A 24,000-nucleotide genomic window follows, 5' to 3' on the forward strand; every position below is an offset into this window, starting at 1 on the left:
GGGTGTGTGATGCAGAAGAGATAGCAATCGAGGTGTGCGGTGGGAAGGGCCCAGCAGCCAGAATGCATGAAGCGACGGATGAAGCAGTGATGACAACCGGGCTGTGAGGAGAGGAGGGATGCAGCCAAGAAAGCAATCAGGGCTCGAGGCAAGGGATGCATCAAGGATAGCAATCATGTTGTGAGGCGAGATTCCAAAGGCTAAACGTGAGAGGCTGCAGGGTCGACTCAGAGAGGTCTATGCATGTGAGAGGCTGAAAGCAAGGTCGACTCGGAGCGGTCTATGCATCGGGCGCGCTTGGGGCGACTACCAGTGCCAACCCCTTATCCCGCGACGCGTCCGACAAAGAGAACGTTCCAAGGCGGCAGAGGAGGTTACCAGCCGAAGGATGCAGTAGCAATAACAGGTATAGTTCCGCGGCGGCCGAGAAGACTCACCGCATAGGAATCGGGATGCGAGGCGAGGGATGCGGCGGGAAGGCCCCGACGGCTAAACGGAAGAGGCTGCAGGGCCGCCTCGGAATGGTCCAAGCATCGGATGCGATTGGGACGACTACCAGTGCCAACCCCTTATCCCGCGATGCGTCCGATACACAGATAGTTCCAAGGCGGCCGAGGAGCCTCACCGCATATCAATCGGGGTGCGAGGCGAGGGATGGGGCGGGAAGGCCCCAACGGCTAGACGGAAGAGGCTTCAGGGCCACCTCGGAATGGTCCAAGCATCGGACGCGCTTGGGGCGACTGCCAGTGCCAACCCCTTATCCCGCGATGCGTCCGATACACAGATGGTTCCAAGGCGGCCGAGGAGCCTCACCGCATAGCAATCGGGGGTGCGAGGCGAGGGATGGGGCGGGAAGGCCCCAACGGCTAGACGGAAGAGGCTTCAGGGCCGCCTAGGAATGGTCCAAGCATCGGACACGCTTGGGGCGACTACCAGTGACAGCCCCCTATCCCGCGATGCGTCCGATACGAAGATGGTTCCAAGGCGGCCGAGGAGCCTCACCGCATAGCAATCGGGGTGCGAGGTGGGGGATGCGGCGAGATGGCCCCAACGGCTAGACGGAAGAGGCCACAGGGCCGCGTCGGAATAGTCCAAGCATCGGACGCGCTTGGGGCGACTACCAGTGACAACCCCTTATCCCGCGATGCGTCCGATACGAAGATAGTTCCAAGGCGGCCGAGGAGCCTCACCGCATAGCAATCGGGGTGCGAGGTGGGGGATGCGGCGAGATGGCCCCAACGGCTAGACGGAAGAGGCTGCAGGGCCGCCTCGGAATAGTCCAAGCATCGGACGCGCTTGGGGCCACTACCAGTGACAACCCCTTATCCCGCGATGCGTCCGATACGAAGATAGTTCCAAGGCGGCCGAAGAGCCTCACCGCATAGCAATCGGGGTGCGAGGTGGGGGATGCGGCGAGATGGCCCCAACGGCTAGACGGAAGAGGCCACAGGGCCGCCTCGGAATAGTCCAAGCATCGGACGCGCTTGGGGCGACTACCAGTGACAACCCCTTATCCCGCGATGCGTCCGATACGAAGATAGTTCCCAGGCGGCCGAGGAGCCTCACCGCATAGCAATCGGGGTGCGAGGCGAGGGATGCGGCGAGATGGCCCCAAAGGCTAGACGGAAGAGGCTGCAGGGCTGCCTCGGAATAGTCCAAGCATCGGACGCGCTTGGGGCGACTACCACTGCCAACCCCTTATCCCGCGATGCGTCCGATACACAGATAGTTCCGAGGCGGCCGAGGAGGTGGGGGATGCAGCGAGATGGCCCCAACGGCTAGACGGAAGAGGCTGCAGGGCCGCCTCGGAATAGTCCAAGCATCGGACGCGCTTGGGGCGACTACCAGTGACAACCCCTTATCCCGCGATGCGTCCGATACACAGATAGTTCCGAGGCGGCCAAGGAGCCTCACCGCATAGCAATCGTGGTGCGAGGTGGGGGATGCGGCGAGATGGCCCCAACGGCTAGACGGAAGAGGCTGCAGGGCCGCCTCGGAATGGTCCAAGCATCGGATGCGCTTGGGGCGACTACCACTGCCAACCCCTTATCCCGCGATGCGTCCGATACACAGATAGTTCCAAGGCGGCCGAGGAGCCTCACAGCATAGCAATCAGGGTGCGAGGCGAGGGATGCGGCGAGAAAGCCCCAACGGCTAGAGGGAAGAGGCTTCAGGTCCGCCTCGGAATGGTCCAAGCATCGGACGCGCTTGGGGCGACTACCAGTGACAACCCCTTATCCCGCGACGCGTCCGATACACAGATAGTTCCAAGGCGGCCGAGGAGCCTCACCGCATAGCAATCGGGGTGCGAGGCGAGGGATGCGGCGAGAAGGACCCAACGGCTACACGGAAGAGGCTTCGGGGCCGCCTCGGAATGGTCCAAGCATCGGACGCGCTTGGGGCGACTACCAGTGACAACCCCTTATCCCGCGACGCGTCCGATACACAGATAGTTCCAAGGCGGCCGAGGAGCCTCACCGCATAGCAATCGGGGTGCGAGGCGAGGGATGCGGCGAGAAGGACCCAACGGCTAGACGGAAGAGGCTTCGGGGCCGCCTCGGAATGGTCCAAGCATCGGACGCGCTTGGGGCGACTACCAGTGACAACCCCTTATCCCGCGACGCGTCCGATACACAGATAGTTCCAAGGCGGCCGAGGAGCCTCACCGCATAGCAATCGGGGTGCGAGGCGAGGGATGCGGCGAGAAGGACCCAACGGCTAGACGGAAGAGGCTTCGGGTCCGCCTCGGAATGGTCCAAGCATCGGACGCGCTTGGGGCGACTACCAGTGACAACCCCTTATCCCGCGACGCGTCCGATACACAGATAGTTCCAAGGCGGCCGAGGAGCCTCACCGCATAGCAATCGGGGTGCGAGGCGAGGGATGCGGCGAGAAGGACCCAACGGCTAGACGGAAGAGGCTTCGGGTCCGCCTCGGAATGGTCCAAGCATCGGACGCGCTTGGGGCGACTACCAGTGACAACCCCTTATCCCGCGACGCGTCCGATACACAGATAGTTCCAAGGCGGCCGAGGAGCCTCACCGCATAGCAATCGGGGTGCGAGGCGAGGGATGCGGCGAGAAGGACCCAACGGCTAGACGGAAGAGGCTTCGGGTCCGCCTCGGAATGGTCCAAGCATCGGACGCGCTTGGGGCGACTACCAGTGACAACCCCTTATCCCGCGACGCGTCCGATACACAGATAGTTCCGAGGCGGCCGAGGAGCCTCACCGCATAGCAATCGGGGTGCGAGGCGAAGGATGCGGCGAGAAGGACCCAACGGCTAGACGGAAGAGGCTTCGGGTCCACCTCGGAATGGTCCAAGCATCGGACGCGCTTGGGGCGACTACCAGTGACAACCCCTTATCCCGCGACGCGTCCGATACACAGATAGTTCCAAGGCGGCCGAGGAGCCTCACCGCATAGCAATCGGGGTGCGAGGCGAGGGATGCGGCGAGAAGGACCCAACGGCTAGACGGAAGAGGCTTCAGGGCCGCCTCGGAATGGTCCAAGCATCGAACGCGCTTGGGGCGACTACCAGTGACAACCCCTTATCCCGCGACGCGTCCGATACACAGATAGTTCCGAGGCGGCCGAGGAGCCTCACCGCATAGCAATCGGGGTGCGAGGCGAGGGATGCGGCGAGAAGGACCCAACGGCTAGACGGAAGAGGCTTCAGGGCCGCCTCGGAATGGTCCAAGCATCGGACGCGCTTGGGGCGACTACCAGTGACAACCCCTTATCCCGCGACGCGTCCGATACACAGATAGTTCCGAGGCGGCCGAGGAGCCTCACCGCATAGCAATCGGGGTGCGAGGCGAGGGATGCGGCGAGAAGGACCCAACGGCTAGACGGAAGAGGCTTCAGGGCCGCCTCGGAATGGTCCAAGCATCGGACACGCTTGGGGCGACTACCAATGACAACCCCTTATCCCGCGACGCGTCCGATACACAGATAGTTCCGAGGCGGCCGAGGAGCCTCACCGCATAGCAATCGGGGTGCGAGGCGAGGGATGCGGCGAGAAGGACCCAACGGCTAGACGGAAGAGGCTTCAGGGCCGCCTCGGAATGGTCCAAGCATCGGACGCGCTTGGGGCGACTACCAATGACAACCCCTTATCCCGCGACGCGTCCGATACACAGATAGTTCCGAGGCGGCCGAGGAGCCTCACCGCATAGCAATCGGGGTGCGAGGCGAGGGATGCGGCGAGAAGGACCCAACGGCTAGACGGAAGAGGCTTCAGGGCCGCCTCGGAATGGTCCAAGCATCGGACGCGCTTGGGGCGACTACCAGTGACAACCCCTTATCCCGCGACGCGTCCGATACACAGATAGTTCCGAGGCGGCCGAGGAGCCTCACCGCATAGCAATCGGGTTGCGAGGCAGATTATTGGGAAGGGAACCCCCTGGGATGCGGCTCAAGCAGTGCCCAAAGGGACTGGAATGCGGAATCACATCGAGAGACCCAAATGCTATACGAGGGCTCAAATCGAATTATCGATTTGGCCACGACATGGACGCATCGGAACGACTACCTTTGCCGAACCACTCGCAATTGCATCCATACCGAAACCAATAGACATTTCCGTTAGAGCCCTCGCATAGCATTCGGGAATCTCGCATGCCCCTCTAAATCGACCAATGCTGGCGCTCAATGAAAATCCGAGCGCTACCACCGTTCGAGCGCCAGCATTGGTCGAGTTAGAGGGGCACGGGGGAGAATGCTCCAGTCAACACCTCCCCTATATAAGTTATTTGTCCGATTCTCGCACAACCGTAGTCTGCCTCGTCGAATCAAACAACGGTCCCAGATTCCGACTTCCGTTCCGTAGAGACCCAAAAGCTAGATGGAGGCTCGCAAGAAAGAGAGTCGGCGCATAGCAATCGGGTTTCTCGAACGTTTAGGGACCGAGCTCACTTGCGGATAGGGCAAAATCCGCCAAGCAACCCAAAAGCTAGACGGGGGCTCGAATCGAATCGCCTAGGCGGCCACAACAACGACGTGTTGGATCGACTACCAGTGCCAAACCATTCAGCAAGACTAGTCTGTGTCGAGGCCGGATAGAGATTCTCAGAGAGCGCCCGCATAGCATTTAGGAGACCTGCCGCGTCCCTCACACTCGACAAATGGTGGTGCACGTTTATAAATCCGAGCGATCCCAACCCTTTCAAGCACCAACATCGGTCGAGATAGAGGGGCACGGAGGGGGCTGCGTGAGACAACACAGTCCCCTATATAAGTTATTTGTCCGATTCTCACACATCCGAAGAATGGTCATCAAATCGGACAACAGCCCAAACTTCCGACTTCCGTCCCAGAAAGCCCAAGAGCTATCTAAAACGTTCATGGCCGGAACTCGATCGCGGCTATACCAGTCCGCCAAGCAACCCAAAAGCTAGACTGGAGCTCTAGTCGAATCACCTCTGTGGCCATTGCAAGGACGTGTTGGAGCGACTACCATTGCCGAACCATTCCGCAGGTCGAGTCCATACCAAGGCCGCATAGAGATTCACGATGAGCTCCTGCATAGCAATCAGGAGACTTGCCGTGTCCATCACAATCGATAAATCCTGGTGCAAGATTTTTGCATCCGAGCGCTCCAACCAGTCGAGCACCAGCATCAATCGACATAAACGGGCACGGGGGGAGGATGCTCGAGAACACTACCTCCCCTATATAAGTTATTTGTCCGATTCTCAAGCAGCCGAAGTCTGGTCATCGAATCGGGTCAAAGACCACAACTTCCGACTTTACCCACAATGCAAGTCATCGAATCGAACATCGGCCCCCGAGTCGGACTCCATGCGTATGTCAGGTCATCGGACCCAAATTCCGCCTTCCTGCGCATGGCGGGCCATCAATATCAACTCGGTCATCGGACCCAAACTCCGCCTTTTTGCGTATGGCACGCCTTCAAATCGGTCATCGGACCCAAATTCCGCCTTCCTGTGCATGGCGGGCCATCAACATCAACTCGGTCATCGGACCCAAATTCCGCCTTTCTGCGCATGGCACGCCATCAACTCGGTCATCGGACCCAAATTCCGCCTTCCTGCGCATGGCAGGTCATCGGACACAAATTCAGACCTCGCCAATATGCCTACGTATCGAATCGGTCATCGGACCCAACTTCCGACTTCATCCATACTGTAGGGTCTTTGAGGTTGGCGCGGTGCGCTCAACCCAGGGAGTCGACCCATCGAAGCATACACCTCCCCTATATAAGCTATTTGTCCGATTCCCACACCTGTGTAGTTTGCACCTCTGACCAGGACATCGACCCCAACTTCCGAACTCGACTGCAACGACGGCACCAGCGCCTTGGTGCGCACCTTGCGACGCACAGTCCCAACATTCGCCTTCCTGCACATGGCAGGTCATCGGACCCAAATTCCGACCTCGCGAGTATGCCTACATATCGAATCGGTCATCGGACCCAACTTCCGACTTCATCCATACCGTAGGGTCTTTGAGGTTGGCGCGGTGCGCTCAACCCGGGGAGTCGACCCAACGAAGCATACACCTCCCCTATATAAGCTATTTGTCCGATTCCCACACCTGTGTAGTTTGCACCTCCGATCAAGACATCGACCCCAACTTCCGAACTCGCCTCCAACGACCGAACCAGCGCCTTGGTGCGCACCTTGCAACGCACAGTGCCAACATTCGCCTTCCTGCACGTGGCAGGTCATCGGACCCAAATTCCGACCTCGCGAGTATGCCTACATATCGAATCGGTCATCGGACCCAACTTCCGACTTCATCCATACCGTAGGGTCTTTGAGGTTGGCGCGGTGCGCTCAACCCGGGGAGTCGACCCAACGAAGCATACACCTCCCCTATATAAGCTATTTGTCCGATTCCCACACCTGTGTAGCTTGCACCTCCGATCAGGACATCGACCCCAACTTCCGAACTCGACTAAAAAGACCGCACCAGCGCCTTGGTGTGCACCTTGCAACGCACAGTGTCAACATTCGCCTTCCTGCACATGGCAGGTCATCGGACCCAAATTCCGACCTCATGAGCATACCTACTAATCGAATCGGTCATCGGACCCAACTTCCGACTTCATCCATACCGTAGGGTCTTTGAGGTTGGCGCGGTGCGCTCAACCTGGGGAGTCGACCCATCGAAGCATACACCTCCCCTATATAAGCTATTTGTCCGATTCCGACACCTGTGTAGTTTGCACCTCCGCTCAGGACATCGACCCCAACTTCCGAACTCGCCTGCAACGACCGAACCAGCGCCTTGGTGCGCACCAAAAGTGCGCACTTTTGGAGGGCACTTTTCTGCGCTCCAAAGGTGCGCACTTTTGGAGGGCACTTTTTGGAGGGCACTTTTCTGCGCTCCAAAGGTGCGCACTTTTGGAGGGCACTTTTTGGAGGGCACTTTTCTGCGCTCCAAAGGTGCGCACTTTTGGAGGGCACTTTTTGGAGGGCACTTTTCTGCGCTCCAAAGGTGCGCACTTTTGGAGGGCACTTTTTGGAGGGCACTTTTCTGCGCTCCAAAGGTGCGCACTTTTGGAGGGCACTTTTTGGAGGGCACTTTTCTGCGCTCCAAAGGTGCGCACTTTTGGAGGGCACTTTTTGGAGGGCACTTTTCTGCGCTCCAAAGGTGCGCACTTTTGGAGGGCACTTTTTGGAGGGCACTTTTCTGCGCTCCAAAGGTGCGCACTTTTGGAGGGCACTTTTTGGAGGGCACTTTTCTGCGCTCCAAAGGTGCGCACTTTTGGAGGGCACTTTTTGGAGGGCACTTTTCTGCGCTCCAAAGGTGCGCACTTTTGGAGGGCACTTTTTGGAGGGCACTTTTCTGCGCTCCAAAGGTGCGCACTTTTGGAGGGCACTTTTTGGAGGGCACTTTTCTGCGCTCCAAAGGTGCGCACTTTTGGAGGGCACTTTTGTGCACTCCAAAGGTGCGCACTTTTGGAGGGCACTTTTCCTGTGCTCCAAAGGTGCACACCTAGGTGAGCACCTTCGACCACACCTTGTAGCACACCAAACTCTGACTTTCGACTTCATCCGCAATGCAGGGTCTTTGAGGTTGGCGCAATGCGCACAACCAGGGGAGTCGACCCATCAAACCCAACACCTCCCCTATATAAGCTATTTGTCTGATTCTCATACATGCGTAGCCTGCAGGAGCAATTAGGACATCGACCCCAACTTTCGGCTTCTAAACGAAAACAAGGTCTTTGAGGTTGGTGTAATGCGAACAACTAGGGGAGTCAACCCATCAAACCCAACACCTCCCCTATATAAGCTATTTGTCTGATTCTCATACATGTGTAGTCTACAGGAGCAATTAGGACATCGACCCCAACTTTTGACTTCTTAACGAAAACAAGGTCTTTGAGGTTGACGTAATGCGCACAACCAGGGGAGTCGACCCATCAAACCCAACACCTCCCCTATATAAGCTATTTGTCCGATTCTCATACATGTGTAGCCTGCAGGAGCCATTAGGACATTGACCCCAACTTTTGACTTCTTAACGAAAACAAGGTCTTTGAGGTTGGCGTAATGCGCACAACCAAGGGAGTTGACCCATCAAACCCAACACCTCCCCTATATAAGCTATTTGTCTGATTCTCATACATGTGTAGCCTGCAACAACGATTAGGACATCCACCCCAACTTCTGAATTCGTCTGCGTTGACCGCACCAAAGGTGCACGCCTTGGTGCTCACCAAAATCCGACTTCCGACTTCTTCTGCTATGCGGGGTCTTTGAGGTTGGCGCAGTGCGCACAACCAGGGGAGTCAACCCACCGAATGCAACACCTCCCCTATATAAGCTATTTGTCTGATTCTCATACATGCGTAGACTGCAGCAATGATTAGGACATCCACCCCAACTTTTGACTTCTTAAACAAGACAGGGTCTTTGAAGTTGGTGCAGTGCACACAACCAGGGGAGTCGACCCATCAAACGCAACACCTCCCCTATATAAAGCTATTTGTCCGATTCTCATACGTGTAGTCTGCAGCAGCGATTAGGACATCGACCCCAACTTCCGAATTCGTTTGCATTGACCGCACCAAAGGTGCACGCCTTGGTGTGCACCCTGGAGTGCACTTTGGTGCTCACCTCGGTGCACACTTTGGTGTGCACCTCGGTGTGCACCAAAGGTGCGCACCTTGGAGCGCACCAAAGGTGTACACTTTGGAGCGCACCACATAGGGTCTTTGAGAGGTTGGCGCAGTGCGCACACCAAGGTGGGTGTTGAGGTGCGTGCCGAGGTGGGTGGGTGCTAGGGTGCGCTCCATGGTGGGTGCCAGGGTGGGTGCGTGCTAGGGTGGATTCCAAAGAGGGTCATAGGGTGGGTGCCAAGGTGGGTTGGTGATATAGTGGGTTCAAAGGTGGGTACTAGGGTGGGTTCCAAGGTGGGTCACAAGTTGGGTGCCAGGATGCGTGGGTGTTAGGTTGGGTGCCAAGGTGGGCTCCTGCGTGGGTGGGTGCTAGGGTGGGTTTCAAGGTGGACGCGAGGGCGGGTGCCAAGGTGGGTAACAAGTTGGGTGTTAGGATGGGTGAGTGCTAGAGTGGGTGCCAAGGTGGGTGGGTGCTAAGGTGGATGCCAAGGTGGTTCACAGGGTGGGTGGGTTCTAGGGTGAGTTCCAAGGTGGGTCACAGGTTCAGTGCTAGGGTGGGTGTCAAGGCGGGTGTCGAGGTGCCTGGGTGCTAGGGTGTGGATGCCAATGTGGGTCATAGGGTGGGTACTAGGGTGGGCTGCAATGTGGGTGCCAAGGTGGGTAACATGCTCGGTGGGTTCTAAATTGGGTGCCAGGGTGGGTGTGCACCCACCTTGCCCGAGGTGGGTGCCAAGGTGCCAGTGTGGGTGGGTGCTAAGGTGGATGCCAAGGTGGGTGAGAAGGTGGGTGATAGGTTGAGTGGTAGGATGGGTGGGTGCCAAGATGGGTCACAGGGTGGGTGCAAGGGTGGGTAGGTGCTAGGGTTGGTGTCAGGGTGGGTGGGTGCTAGGTTGGGTTCCAAGGTGGGTGCGAGGGTGAGTGTCAAGGTGGGTCACAGGTTAGGTGCTAGGATGGGTGAGTGCTAGGGTGCAAAGGTGCCAGGGTGGGTGCTAGGATGGGTCGATGCTAGGGTGAGTGGCAAGGTGGGTCCACAAGTGTCAAGGTGGGTGCCGAGGTGGGTGCCAAGTCGGCGACTGCTATGGTGGATGCCAAGGTGGGTCACGGGGTGGGTGCCAAGTTGCTAGGTTGGGTTCCAAGGTGGGTGCCAACGTGGGTGCTAGGGTGCGTGGGTTAAAGGGTGTGTCACAACGTGGGTGCCAGGATGGGTGCGCACCCACACTGGCCAAGACGGGTGCGGGTGCAAGGTTGGGTTCCAAGCCCGGTCACAGGCTGGGTGCTAGGATGGGTGGGTGCCAAGGTGGGCACCAGGGTGGGTGCACCCACCCTGGCCAAGGTGGGTCACGGGGTGGGTCCTAGGGTGGGTAACGGGGTGGGTACTAAGGTGCGTGCCAAGGTGGGTCATAGGGTGGGTGCCAAGGTGGGCACCAGGGTGGGTGTGCACCAACCCTAGCCAGGGTAGGTCACGGGGTGGTTGTCGGGGTGGGCGTCAAGGAGCCAAGGTGGGTGGCAAGTAGCCAAGTTGCGTGCCAAGGTGGGTGTCGGGGTGGGTGCCAAGGATCCAAGGTGGGTGCCAAGGAACCAAGGTGGGTGTCTGGGTGGGTGCCGAGGTGGGAGCCAGGGTGGGTCCCAAGGTGAGTGCAAAGGTGGGTGCCAGGGTCAAGGTGAGTGCCAATGTGGGTTCCAAGGTGCCAGGGTCAGGGTGAGTGCCAATGTGGGTTCAAAGGTGCTAAGTTGGGTGCGAGGTTGGGTGCGAGGGTGGGTGGGTGCCAAGGTGTGCTAGGTGGAAGCCCGGGTGGGTCGGCATCCCATGGGTGTCGAGTTGGGTGCCTGATGGGTGCTTCTTGTCAAGTTTTAGTCGTCGGGACTCATTTCGAGCCTTAGAGGTCGTTTCTTGTCCGGTTGCCCTGTCTTCGACCTGGGAACCCAATTTTGGTCCTCGGGTCCCATTTTTTTTTGTCTCGCATCCCACTTTTGGCCTGTGGCCTTTTCGGGGTCGATTCTCGTTTTGGGCATCAGAGCATGTTTCTTCTCCTAAAACCCAATATTTGTTTATTAAGTCTCAGAACACATTTTTGTTCTCGTGGACCCATCATGGGTCTTGGAACGCATTTGTGGTCCTTGGGTCCCATTTTGCATCCCGAAACTTGTGTTTTGGTGCTTGATCCCTATTTTGGGTGCCCACCTTGCACCAAGTGCGCACCCGGGGCAAACCGAGCGCCTTGGTGCACCGGGGCAAGATCGAGCGTGCACCCGAGGCGCCCCGAACATGCACCAAGGTGCACTCGGCCCACATGTGAGCGCAGGTCGTTGCGCCCGAGGTGGTGTGTGGGCACCGCGTTGCAGACGGGACACTGCACGCACACGACGCCCCCTCCAGGTGCACGCACGTAGGCCGGGCCGGGTGCACACCCGACGCCCTAGCAAGGTGCGCGCACCCGGGCAGGGCTCACACTTGGCGAACGGGGCGCACTTCGCGAGGGAGGGTGTGCACCTCGACGGGGGTGGGTGGCCGGGGTGGATTCGCACGTGGGTCGCGGTTTGCTAAGTACACACTGCGACAAGCTCATAACGGGTGCGATCATACCAGCATTAGTGCACCGGATCCCATCAGAACTCCGCAGTTAAGCGCGCTTGGGCCGGAGTAGTACTGGGATGGGTGACCTCCCGGGAAGTCCCGGTGTTGCACCCTTTTTTAGTTTTTCGCCGGGCGTCGCAATGCTATTTGAATAAACCTTTTGCCCGTTTGCGTTCTCGTCGGGGCCGGGCCGGGCCGGGGTGCGCTGCCCGCACTACCGCGCGCGCGGGGGCGACACCGAGCGCGCACCCGAGGCACCCCGAGCACACAGGCCACGGTGCAACCCGGGCGTTGTGCGCGCACCCCGGTGCGCCCGAGGTGCTGCGCGCGCACCCAGGTGAAATCGGTGTGCACCTCGGCCAGTGCGCGCTCGGTCGAGTCGCGCACGTTGGCCAAGGTGCACGGTGATGTTTCTTACTCTAAGGTTCCGCACCAGACGCCCGGGACAGGTGAGCGAAGCTGGGCGGGGCCGGGTGCGCGGCCGGGGCAGGTGCACGCAGCTGGAGAGAGCTTTGGAGCACACTTCGGAGCGCACCAATGATGCGCTCCATTCAAAAGTTTCCTGAAAAGGCAAAAAAAGTTGAGATTATAGAATTTCCCACTTGAGAGATTGTAAAAAAAAAAAATTTAAAATGAAGGAAACGCGGGTGCCAAGGTGTGCGCAGCCCAGCCAAGGTGTGCGCACCAAGGCGCCCACCCTGGCGAAGGTGCACGCAAGGTGCGCACCCGAGGCAAACCGGACAATTAACCCAACTTTCGACTTCGCGCGCACCTTGGAGCGCACTTCGGAGCGCTCCTTGGTGCGCACCAATCTTGGGCACCTCGGAGTGCACCATGGCGCCCACCAAGGTGCGCACCCGGGGCAAACCGAGCTCCGACTTCGTGCGCACCTTGGAGCGCACGAAAGGTGCGCACCATGGCGCCCACCAAGGTGCGCAGCCCAGCCAAGGCGTGCGCATCAAGGTGCGCACCCTGGCGAAGGTGCGCACCCGGGGCAAACCGAGCTCCGACTTCGTGCGCACCTTGGAGCGCACAAAAGGTGCGCAACCCAGCCAAGGTGTGCGCACCCCGGTCAAACCGAGCTCCGAATCGTGCGCACCAGAGGTGCACGCCATCGTGCGCACCTTGGAGCACACTTCGGAGCCCTCCTTGGTGCGCGCCGATGTTGCGCACCTCGGAGCGCACCCGGGGAAAACAATGCAATTAACCCGACTTTCGACTTCGTGGGCACCTCGGAGCGCTCTCGGGTTCGCACCTCGGAGCACACCGAGGTGCGCACCTTTGATGCGCTGCCTTCACCAATTTCCAGAAAAGGCAAGAAAACATTGAGAAGGTGTGCGCACCGAGGTGCCCACCCTGGCGAAGGTGCACGCGAGGTGCGCACCCGGGGCAAACCGGGCTCCGACTTCGTGCACGCCGCACCTTGGAGCACACTTCGGAGCGCTCCTTGGTGCGCACCAGGGCGCGCAACCCAGCCGAGGTGCCCACCCCGGCGAAGGTGCACGCGAGGTGCGCACCCGGGGCAAACCGGGCTCCGACTTCGTGCACGCCATGGTGCCCACCGCGGCGAAGGTGCACGCGAGGTGCGCACCCGGGGCAAACCGGGCTCCGACTTCGTGCACGCCGCACCTTGGAGCACACTTCGGAGCGCTCCTTGGTGCGCACCATGGTGCCCACCAGGGCGCGCAACCCCGCCGAAGGTGCACGCGAGGTGCGCACCCGGGGCAAACCGGGCTCCGACTTCGTGCACGCCGCACCTTGGAGCACACTTCGGAGCGCTCCTTGGTGCGCACCATGGTGCCCACCAGGGCGCGCAACCCCGCCGAAGGTGCACGCGAGGTGCGCACCCGGGGCAAACCGGGCTCCGACTTCGTGCACGCCATGGTGCGCACCGCGGCGAAGGTGCGCACCCGGGGCAAACCGGGCTCCGACTTCGTGCACGCCGCACCTTGGAGCACACTTCGGAGCGCTCCTTGGTGCGCACCAGGGCGCGCAACCCAGCCGAGGTGCCCACCCCGGCGAAGGTGCACGCGAGGTGCGTACCCGGGGCAAACCGGGCTCCGACTTCGTGCACGCCGCACCTTGGAGCACACTTCGGAGCGCTCCTTGGTGCGCACCATGGTGCCCACCAGGCCGCGCAACCCAGCCAAGGTGTGCGCACCAAGGTGCACGCGAGGTGCGCACCCGGGGCAAACCGGGGTCCGACTTCGTGCACGCCGCACCTTGGAGCACACATCGGGGCGCTCCCGGGTTCGCACCGGCGTTGCGCACCGTGGTGGGCACCTCGGAGCACACCAAGGTGGGCAGCGAGGTGCGCACCTTTGATGCGATGCCTTCACTAATTTCCATAAAAGGCAAAAAAAAAACGAGATTTTAAAATTTCCGTTTTGAAAGATAGTGAGAAAAAGGGAATGCTGGTGCCATCTTGAGCCCGCCCTGGTGCGCAGCCCAGCCAAGGTGTGCGCACCAAGGTGCCCACCCTGGCGAAGGTGCGCGCCCGGGCAATTAATCCAACTTCCAACTTCGCGCGCGCCAGGGTGGGAGCGCACCCAACAACCGGGCCTGGGAAGAGCCAATGCGAGAAACCCCACCAAACGCTCTGACAAAAAAAGAGGGGGCGCTCCAGTAACCCCGCTTCGGAGCGCACCCTGGGCAAACCCAGCCAAGGTGCCCACCCCGGCCAAGGTGCAGGCGAGGTGCGCACCCGGGGCAAACCGGGCTCCGACAACGTGCACGCCGCACCTTGGAGCACACTTCGTAGCGCTCCCGGGTGCGCACCTCAGAGCACACCAAGGTGGGCAGCGAGGTGCGCACCTTTGATGCGCTGCCTTCGCTAATTTCCAGAAAAGGCAAAAAAAAAAGGAGATTTTAAAATTTCCGTTTTGAAAGATAGTGAAAAAAACGGAACGCGCGTGCCATCTTGAGCCCGCCCTGGTGCGCAGCCCAGGTAAGGTGCCCACCCTGGCAAAGGTGCGCACCCGGGCAATTAACCCTACTTCCGACTTCGTGCGCGCCAGGGTGGCAACCGGGCCTCGGAAGAGCCAATGCGAGAAACCCCACCAAACGCTCCGACAAAAAAAGAGGCGGCGCTCCAATAACCCCGCTTCGGAGCGCAGCCGGGGCAAACCCAGCCAAGGTGCCCACCCCGACGAAGGTGCACGCGAGGTGCGCACCCGGGGCAAACCGGGCTCCGACAACGTGCACGCAGCACCTTGGAGCACACTTCGAAGCACTCCCGGGTGCCCACCGGCGTTGCGCACCGTGGTGGGCAGCGAGGTGCGCACCTTTGATGCGCTGCCTTCACTAATTTCCAGAAAAAGGCAAAAAAAAATGAGATTTTAAAATTTCCGTTTTGAAAGATAGTGAAAAAAAAGGAACGCGGGTGCCATCTTGAGCCCGCCCTGGTGCGCAGCCCAGGCAAGGCATGCGCACCAAGGTGCCCACCCGAGGTGCACACCCGGGGCAAACCGGGCTCCGACTTCGTGCAGGCCGCACCTTGGAGCACACTTCGGAGCGCTCCTTGGTGCGCACCATGGTGCCCACCAGGGCGCGCAACCCAGCCAAGGTCTGCACACCAAGGTGCCCACCCCGGCGAAGGTGCACGCGAGGTGCGCACCCGGGGCAAACCGGGCTCCGACTTCGTGCACGCCATGGTGCCCACCGCGGCGAAGGTGCACGCGAGGTGCGCACCCGGGGCAAACCGGGCTCCGACTTCGTGCACGCCGCACCTTGGAGCACACTTCGGAGCGCTCCTTGGTGCGCACCATGGTGCCCACCAGGGCGCGCAACCCAGCCAAGGTGTGCGCACCAAGGTGCACGCGAGGTGCGCACCCGGGGCAAACCGGGGTCCGACTTCGTGCACGCCGCACCTTGGAGCACACATCGGAGCGCTCCCAGGTTCGCACCAGCGTTGCGCACCTTTGATGCGCTGCCTTCACTAATTTCCAGAAAAGGCAAAAAAAAACGAGATTTTAAAATTTCCGTTCTGAAAGATAGTGAAAAAAACGGAACGCGGGTGCCATCTTGAGCCCTTCCTGGTGCGCAGCCCAGGCAAGTTGTGCGCACCAAGGTGCCCACCCTGGCGGAGGTGCGCGCCCGGGGCAATCCGGGCTCCGACTTCGTGCACTGCATGGTGCCCACCAAGGCGCGCAACCCAGCCAAGGTGCCCACCGCAGCGAAGGTGCACGCGAGGTGCGCACCCGAGGTGCACACCCGGGGCAAACCGGGCTCCGACTTCGTGCACGCCGCACCTTGGAGCACACTTCAGAGCGCTCCTTGGTGCGCACCAGGGCGCGCAACCCAGCCGAGGTGCCCACCCCGGCGAAGGTGCACGCGAGGTGCGCACCCGGGGCAAACCGGGCTCCGACTTCGTGCACGCCATGGTGCCCACCGCGGCGAAGGTGCGCACCCGGGGCAAACCGGGCTCCGACTTCGTGCACGCCGCACCTTGGAGCACACTTCGGAGCGCTCCTTGGTGCGCACCATGGTGCCCACCAGGCCGCGCAACCCAGCCAAGGTGTGCGCACCAAGGTGCACGCGAGGTGCGCACCCGGGGCAAACCGGGGTCCGACTTCGTGCACGCCGCACCTTGGAGCACACATCGGGGCGCTCCCGGGTTCGCACCGGCGTTGCGCACCGTGGTGGGCACCTCGGAGCACACCAAGGTGGGCAGCGAGGTGCGCACCTTTGATGCGATGCCTTCACTAATTTCCATAAAAGGCAAAAAAAAAACGAGATTTTAAAATTTCCGTTTTGAAAGATAGTGAGAAAAAGGGAATGCTGGTGCCATCTTGAGCCCGCCCTGGTGCGCAGCCCAGCCAAGGTTTGCGCACCAAGGTGCCCACCCTGGCGAAGGTGCGCGCCCGGGCAATTAACCCAACTTCCAACTTCGCGCGCGCCAGGGTGGGAGCGCACCCAACAACCGGGCCTGGGAAGAGCCAATGCGAGAAACCCCACCAAACTCTCTGACAAAAAAAGAGGGGGCGCTCCAGTAACCCCGCTTCGGAGCGCACCCTGGGCAAACCCAGCCAAGGTGCCCACCCCGGCCAAGGTGCAGGCGAGGTGCGCACCCGGGGCAAACCGGGCTCCGACAACGTGCACGCCGCACCTTGGAGCACACTTCGTAGCGCTCCCGGGTGCGCACCTCAGAGCACACCAAGGTGGGCAGCGAGGTGCGCACCTTTGATGCGCTGCCTTCACTAATTTCCAGAAAAGGCAAAAAAAAAAGGAGATTTTAAAATTTCCGTTTTGAAAGATAGTGAAAAAAACGGAACGCGCGTGCCATCTTGAGCCCGCCCTGGTGCGCAGCCCAGGTAAGGTGCCACCCTGGCAAAGGTGCGCACCCGGGCAATTAACCCTACTTCCGACTTCGTGCGCGCCAGGGTGGCAACCGGGCCTCGGAAGAGCCAATGCGAGAAACCCCACCAAACGCTCCGACAAAAAAAGAGGCGGCGCTCCAATAACCCCGCTTCGGAGCGCAGCCGGGGCAAACCAAGCCAAGGTGCCCACCCCGACGAAGGTGCACGCGAGGTGCGCACCCGGGGCAAACCGGGCTCCGACAACGTGCACGCAGCACCTTGGAGCACACTTCGAAGCACTCCCGGGTGCCCACCGGCGTTGCGCACCGTGGTGGGCAGCGAGGTGCGCACCTTTGATGCGCTGCCTTCACTAATTTCCAGAAAAAGGCAAAAAAAAATGAGATTTTAAAATTTCCGTTTTGAAAGATAGTGAAAAAAAAGGAACGCGGGTGCCATCTTGAGCCCGCCCTGGTGCGCAGCCCAGGCAAGGCATGCGCACCAAGGTGCCCACCCGAGGTGCACACCCGGGGCAAACCGGGCTCCGACTTCGTGCAGGCCGCACCTTGGAGCACACTTCGGAGCGCTCCTTGGTGCGCACCATGGTGCCCACCAGGGCGCACCCGAGGCAAACCGGGCTCCGACTTCGTGCACGCCGCACCTTGGAGCACACATCGGAGCGCTCCCAGGTTCGCACCAGCGTTGCGCACCTTTGATGCGCTGCCTTCACTAATTTCCAGAAAAGGCAAAAAAAAACGATATTTTAAAATTTCCGTTCTGAAAGATAGTGAAAAAAACGGAACGCGGGTGCCATCTTGAGCCCTTCCTGATGCGCAGCCCAGGCAAGTTGTGCGCACCAAGGTGCCCACCCTGGCGGAGGTGCGCGCCCGGGGCAAACCGGGCTCCGACTTCGTGCACTGCATGGTGCCCACCAAGGCGCGCAACCCAGCCAAGGTGCCCACCGCAGCGAAGGTGCACGCGAGGTGCGCACCCGAGGTGCACACCCGGGGCAAACCGGGCTCCGACTTCGTGCACGCCGCACCTTGGAGCACACTTCAGAGCGCTCCTTGGTACGCACCAGGGCGCGCAACCCAGCCAAGGTGCTCACCCCGGCGAAGGTGCACGCGAGGTGCGCACCCGGGGCAAACCGGGCTCGGACTTCGTGCACGCCGCACCTTGGAGCACACATCGGAGCGCTCCCGGGTTCGCACCAGCATTGCGCACCTTTGATGCGCTGCCTTCACTAATTTCCAGAAAAGGCAAAAAAAAGAAAAAAATGAGATTTTAAAATTTCCGTTTTGAAAGATAGTGAAAAAAACGGAACGCGGGTGCCATCTTGAGCCCGCCCTGGTGTGCAGCCCAGGCAAGTTGTGCGCACCAAGGCACCCACCCTGGCCAAGGTGGGTCACGGGGTGGGTCCTAGGGTGGGTAACGGGGTGGGTACTAAGGTGCGTGCCAAGGTGGGTCATAGGGTGGGTGCCAAGGTGGGCACCAGGGTGGGTGTGCACCAACCCTAGCCAGGGTAGGTCACGGGGTGGTTGTCGGGGTGGGCGTCAAGGAGCCAAGGTGGGTGGCAAGTAGCCAAGTTGCGTGCCAAGGTGGGTGTCGGGGTGGGTGCCAAGGATCCAAGGTGGGTGCCAAGGAACCAAGGTGGGTGTCTGGGTGGGTGCCGAGGTGGGAGCCAGGGTGGGTCCCAAGGTGAGTGCAAAGGTGGGTGCCAGGGTCAAGGTGAGTGCCAATGTGGGTTCCAAGGTGCCAGGGTCAGGGTGAGTGCCAATGTGGGTTCAAAGGTGCTAAGTTGGGTGCGAGGTTGGGTGCGAGGGTGGGTGGGTGCCAAGGTGTGCTAGGTGGAAGCCCGGGTGGGTCGGCATCCCATGGGTGTCGAGTTGGGTGCCTGATGGGTGCTTCTTGTCAAGTTTTAGTCGTCGGGACTCATTTCGAGCCTTAGAGGTCGTTTCTTGTCCGGTTGCCCTGTCTTCGACCTGGGAACCCAATTTTGGTCCTCGGGTCCCATTTTTTTTTGTCTCGCATCCCACTTTTGGCCTGTGGCCTTTTCGGGGTCGATTCTCGTTTTGGGCATCAGAGCATGTTTCTTCTCCTAAAACCCAATATTTGTTTATTAAGTCTCGGAACACATTTTTGTTCTCGTGGACCCATCATGGGTCTTGGAACGCATTTGTGGTCCTTGGGTCCCATTTTGCATCCCGAAACTTGTGTTTTGGTGCTTGATCCCTATTTTGGGTGCCCACCTTGCACCAAGTGCGCACCCGGGGCAAACCGAGCGCCTTGGTGCACCGGGGCAAGATCGAGCGTGCACCCGAGGCGCCCCGAACATGCACCAAGGTGCACTCGGCCCACATGTGAGCGCAGGTCGTTGCGCCCGAGGTGGTGTGTGGGCACCGCGTTGCAGACGGGACACTGCACGCACACGACGCCCCCTACAGGTGCACGCACGTAGGCCGGGCCGGGTGCACACCCGACGCCCTAGCAAGGTGCGCGCACCCGGGCAGGGCTCACACTTGGCGAACGGGGCGCACTTCGCGAGGGAGGGTGTGCACCTCGACGGGGGTGGGTGGCCGGGGTGGATTCGCACGTGGGTCGCGGTTTGCTAAGTACACACTGCGACAAGCTCATAACGGGTGCGATCATACCAGCGTTAGTGCACCGGATCCCATCAGAACTCCGCAGTTAAGCGCGCTTGGGCCGGAGTAGTACTGGGATGGGTGACCTCCCGGGAAGTCCCGGTGTTGCACCCTTTTTTAGTTTTTCGCCGGGCATCGCAATGCTATTTGAATAAACCTTTTGCCCGTTTGCGTTCTCGTCGGGGCCGGGCCGGGCCGGGGTGCGCTGCCCGCACTACCGCGCGCGCGGGGGCGACACCGAGCGCGCACCCGAGGCGCCCCGAGCACACAGGCCACGGTGCAACCCGGGCGTTGTGCGCGCACCCCGGTGCGCCCGAGGTGCTGCGCGCGCACCCAGGTGAAATCGGTGTGCACCTCGGCCAGTGCGCGCTCGGTCGAGTCGCGCACGTTGGCCAAGGTGCACGGTGATGTTTCTTACTCTAAGGTTCCGCACCAGACGCCCGGGACAGGTGAGCGAAGCTGGGCGGGGCCGGGTGCGCGGCCGGGGCAGGTGCACGCAGCTGGAGAGAGCTTTGGAGCACACTTCGGAGCGCACCAATGATGCGCTCCATTCAAAAGTTTCCTGAAAAGGCAAAAAAAGTTGAGATTATAGAATTTCCCACTTGAGAGATTGTAAAAAAAAAAAATTTAAAATGAAGGAAACGCGGGTGCCAAGGTGTGCGCAGCCCAGCCAAGGTGTGCGCACCAAGGCGCCCACCCTGGCGAAGGTGCACGCAAGGTGCGCACCCGAGGCAAACCGGACAATTAACCCAACTTTCGACTTCGCGCGCACCTTGGAGCGCACTTCGGAGCGCTCCTTGGTGCGCACCAATCTTGGGCACCTCGGAGTGCACCATGGCGCCCACCAAGGTGCGCACCCGGGGCAAACCGAGCTCCGACTTCGTGCGCACCTTGGAGCGCACGAAAGGTGCGCACCATGGCGCCCACCAAGGTGCGCAGCCCAGCCAAGGCGTGCGCATCAAGGTGCGCACCCTGGCGAAGGTGCGCACCCGGGGCAAACCGAGCTCCGACTTCGTGCGCACCTTGGAGCGCACAAAAGGTGCGCAACCCAGCCAAGGTGTGCGCACCCCGGTCAAACCGAGCTCCGAATCGTGCGCACCAGAGGTGCACGCCATCGTGCGCACCTTGGAGCACACTTCGGAGCCCTCCTTGGTGCGCGCCGATGTTGCGCACCTCGGAGCGCACCCGGGGAAAACAATGCAATTAACCCGACTTTCGACTTCGTGGGCACCTCGGAGCGCTCTCGGGTTCGCACCTCGGAGCACACCGAGGTGCGCACCTTTGATGCGCTGCCTTCACCAATTTCCAGAAAAGGCAAGAAAACATTGAGAAGGTGTGCGCACCGAGGTGCCCACCCTGGCGAAGGTGCACGCGAGGTGCGCACCCGGGGCAAACCGGGCTCCGACTTCGTGCACGCCGCACCTTGGAGCACACTTCGGAGCGCTCCTTGGTGCGCACCAGGGCGCGCAACCCAGCCGAGGTGCCCACCCCGGCGAAGGTGCACGCGAGGTGCGCACCCGGGGCAAACCGGGCTCCGACTTCGTGCACGCCATGGTGCCCACCGCGGCGAAGGTGCACGCGAGGTGCGCACCCGGGGCAAACCGGGCTCCGACTTCGTGCACGCCGCACCTTGGAGCACACTTCGGAGCGCTCCTTGGTGCGCACCATGGTGCCCACCAGGGCGCGCAACCCCGCCGAAGGTGCACGCGAGGTGCGCACCCGGGGCAAACCGGGCTCCGACTTCGTGCACGCCGCACCTTGGAGCACACTTCGGAGCGCTCCTTGGTGCGCACCATGGTGCCCACCAGGGCGCGCAACCCCGCCGAAGGTGCACGCGAGGTGCGCACCCGGGGCAAACCGGGCTCCGACTTCGTGCACGCCGCACCTTGGAGCACACTTCGGAGCGCTCCTTGGTGCGCACCAGGGCGCGCAACCCAGCCGAGGTGCCCACCCCGGCGAAGGTGCACGCGAGGTGCGTACCCGGGGCAAACCGGGCTCCGACTTCGTGCACGCCGCACCTTGGAGCACACTTCGGAGCGCTCCTTGGTGCGCACCATGGTGCCCACCAGGCCGCGCAACCCAGCCAAGGTGTGCGCACCAAGGTGCACGCGAGGTGCGCACCCGGGGCAAACCGGGGTCCGACTTCGTGCACGCCGCACCTTGGAGCACACATCGGGGCGCTCCCGGGTTCGCACCGGCGTTGCGCACCGTGGTGGGCACCTCGGAGCACACCAAGGTGGGCAGCGAGGTGCGCACCTTTGATGCGATGCCTTCACTAATTTCCATAAAAGGCAAAAAAAAAACGAGATTTTAAAATTTCCGTTTTGAAAGATAGTGAGAAAAAGGGAATGCTGGTGCCATCTTGAGCCCGCCCTGGTGCGCAGCCCAGCCAAGGTGTGCGCACCAAGGTGCCCACCCTGGCGAAGGTGCGCGCCCGGGCAATTAACCCAACTTCCAACTTCGCGCGCGCCAGGGTGGGAGCGCACCCAACAACCGGGCCTGGGAAGAGCCAATGCGAGAAACCCCACCAAACGCTCTGACAAAAAAAGAGGGGGCGCTCCAGTAACCCCGCTTCGGAGCGCACCCTGGGCAAACCCAGCCAAGGTGCCCACCCCGGCCAAGGTGCAGGCGAGGTGCGCACCCGGGGCAAACCGGGCTCCGACAACGTGCACGCCGCACCTTGGAGCACACTTCGTAGCGCTCCCGGGTGCGCACCTCAGAGCACACCAAGGTGGGCAGCGAGGTGCGCACCTTTGATGCGCTGCCTTCGCTAATTTCCAGAAAAGGCAAAAAAAAAAGGAGATTTTAAAATTTCCGTTTTGAAAGATAGTGAAAAAAACGGAACGCGCGTGCCATCTTGAGCCCGCCCTGGTGCGCAGCCCAGGTAAGGTGCCCACCCTGGCAAAGGTGCGCACCCGGGCAATTAACCCTACTTCCGACTTCGTGCGCGCCAGGGTGGCAACCGGGCCTCGGAAGAGCCAATGCGAGAAACCCCACCAAACGCTCCGACAAAAAAAGAGGCGGCGCTCCAATAACCCCGCTTCGGAGCGCAGCCGGGGCAAACCCAGCCAAGGTGCCCACCCCGACGAAGGTGCACGCGAGGTGCGCACCCGGGGCAAACCGGGCTCCGACAACGTGCACGCAGCACCTTGGAGCACACTTCGAAGCACTCCCGGGTGCCCACCGGCGTTGCGCACCGTGGTGGGCAGCGAGGTGCGCACCTTTGATGCGCTGCCTTCACTAATTTCCAGAAAAAGGCAAAAAAAAATGAGATTTTAAAATTTCCGTTTTGAAAGATAGTGAAAAAAAAGGAACGCGGGTGCCATCTTGAGCCCGCCCTGGTGCGCAGCCCAGGCAAGGCATGCGCACCAAGGTGCCCACCCGAGGTGCACACCCGGGGCAAACCGGGCTCCGACTTCGTGCAGGCCGCACCTTGGAGCACACTTCGGAGCGCTCCTTGGTGCGCACCATGGTGCCCACCAGGGCGCGCAACCCAGCCAAGGTCTGCACACCAAGGTGCCCACCCCGGCGAAGGTGCACGCGAGGTGCGCACCCGGGGCAAACCGGGCTCCGACTTCGTGCACGCCATGGTGCCCACCGCGGCGAAGGTGCACGCGAGGTGCGCACCCGGGGCAAACCGGGCTCCGACTTCGTGCACGCCGCACCTTGGAGCACACTTCGGAGCGCTCCTTGGTGCGCACCATGGTGCCCACCAGGGCGCGCAACCCAGCCAAGGTGTGCGCACCAAGGTGCACGCGAGGTGCGCACCCGGGGCAAACCGGGGTCCGACTTCGTGCACGCCGCACCTTGGAGCACACATCGGAGCGCTCCCAGGTTCGCACCAGCGTTGCGCACCTTTGATGCGCTGCCTTCACTAATTTCCAGAAAAGGCAAAAAAAAACGAGATTTTAAAATTTCCGTTCTGAAAGATAGTGAAAAAAACGGAACGCGGGTGCCATCTTGAGCCCTTCCTGGTGCGCAGCCCAGGCAAGTTGTGCGCACCAAGGTGCCCACCCTGGCGGAGGTGCGCGCCCGGGGCAATCCGGGCTCCGACTTCGTGCACTGCATGGTGCCCACCAAGGCGCGCAACCCAGCCAAGGTGCCCACCGCAGCGAAGGTGCACGCGAGGTGCGCACCCGAGGTGCACACCCGGGGCAAACCGGGCTCCGACTTCGTGCACGCCGCACCTTGGAGCACACTTCAGAGCGCTCCTTGGTGCGCACCAGGGCGCGCAACCCAGCCGAGGTGCCCACCCCGGCGAAGGTGCACGCGAGGTGCGCACCCGGGGCAAACCGGGCTCCGACTTCGTGCACGCCATGGTGCCCACCGCGGCGAAGGTGCGCACCCGGGGCAAACCGGGCTCCGACTTCGTGCACGCCGCACCTTGGAGCACACT

The 24,000-nt window shown here is 61.0% G+C and overlaps 2 non-coding genes across 2 annotated transcripts; both read left to right on the forward strand.

Moving 5' to 3' along the window:
- Window positions 1-11,663: 11,663 nt before the first annotated feature.
- LOC131861130 (5S ribosomal RNA) lies at window positions 11,664-11,782 on the forward strand. Its single transcript, XR_009360208.1, has one exon. It is a non-coding gene; the product is annotated as a 5S ribosomal RNA (ribosomal RNA).
- A 7,817-nt stretch (window positions 11,783-19,599) lies between these two features.
- LOC131861184 (5S ribosomal RNA) lies at window positions 19,600-19,718 on the forward strand. Its single transcript, XR_009360261.1, has one exon. It is a non-coding gene; the product is annotated as a 5S ribosomal RNA (ribosomal RNA).
- The last annotated feature ends 4,282 nt before the right edge of the window (window positions 19,719-24,000 follow it).

Source organism: Cryptomeria japonica, unplaced genomic scaffold (assembly GCF_030272615.1).
Source record: "Cryptomeria japonica unplaced genomic scaffold, Sugi_1.0 HiC_scaffold_24, whole genome shotgun sequence".
Taxonomy (NCBI): Eukaryota; Viridiplantae; Streptophyta; class Pinopsida; order Cupressales; family Cupressaceae; genus Cryptomeria; species Cryptomeria japonica.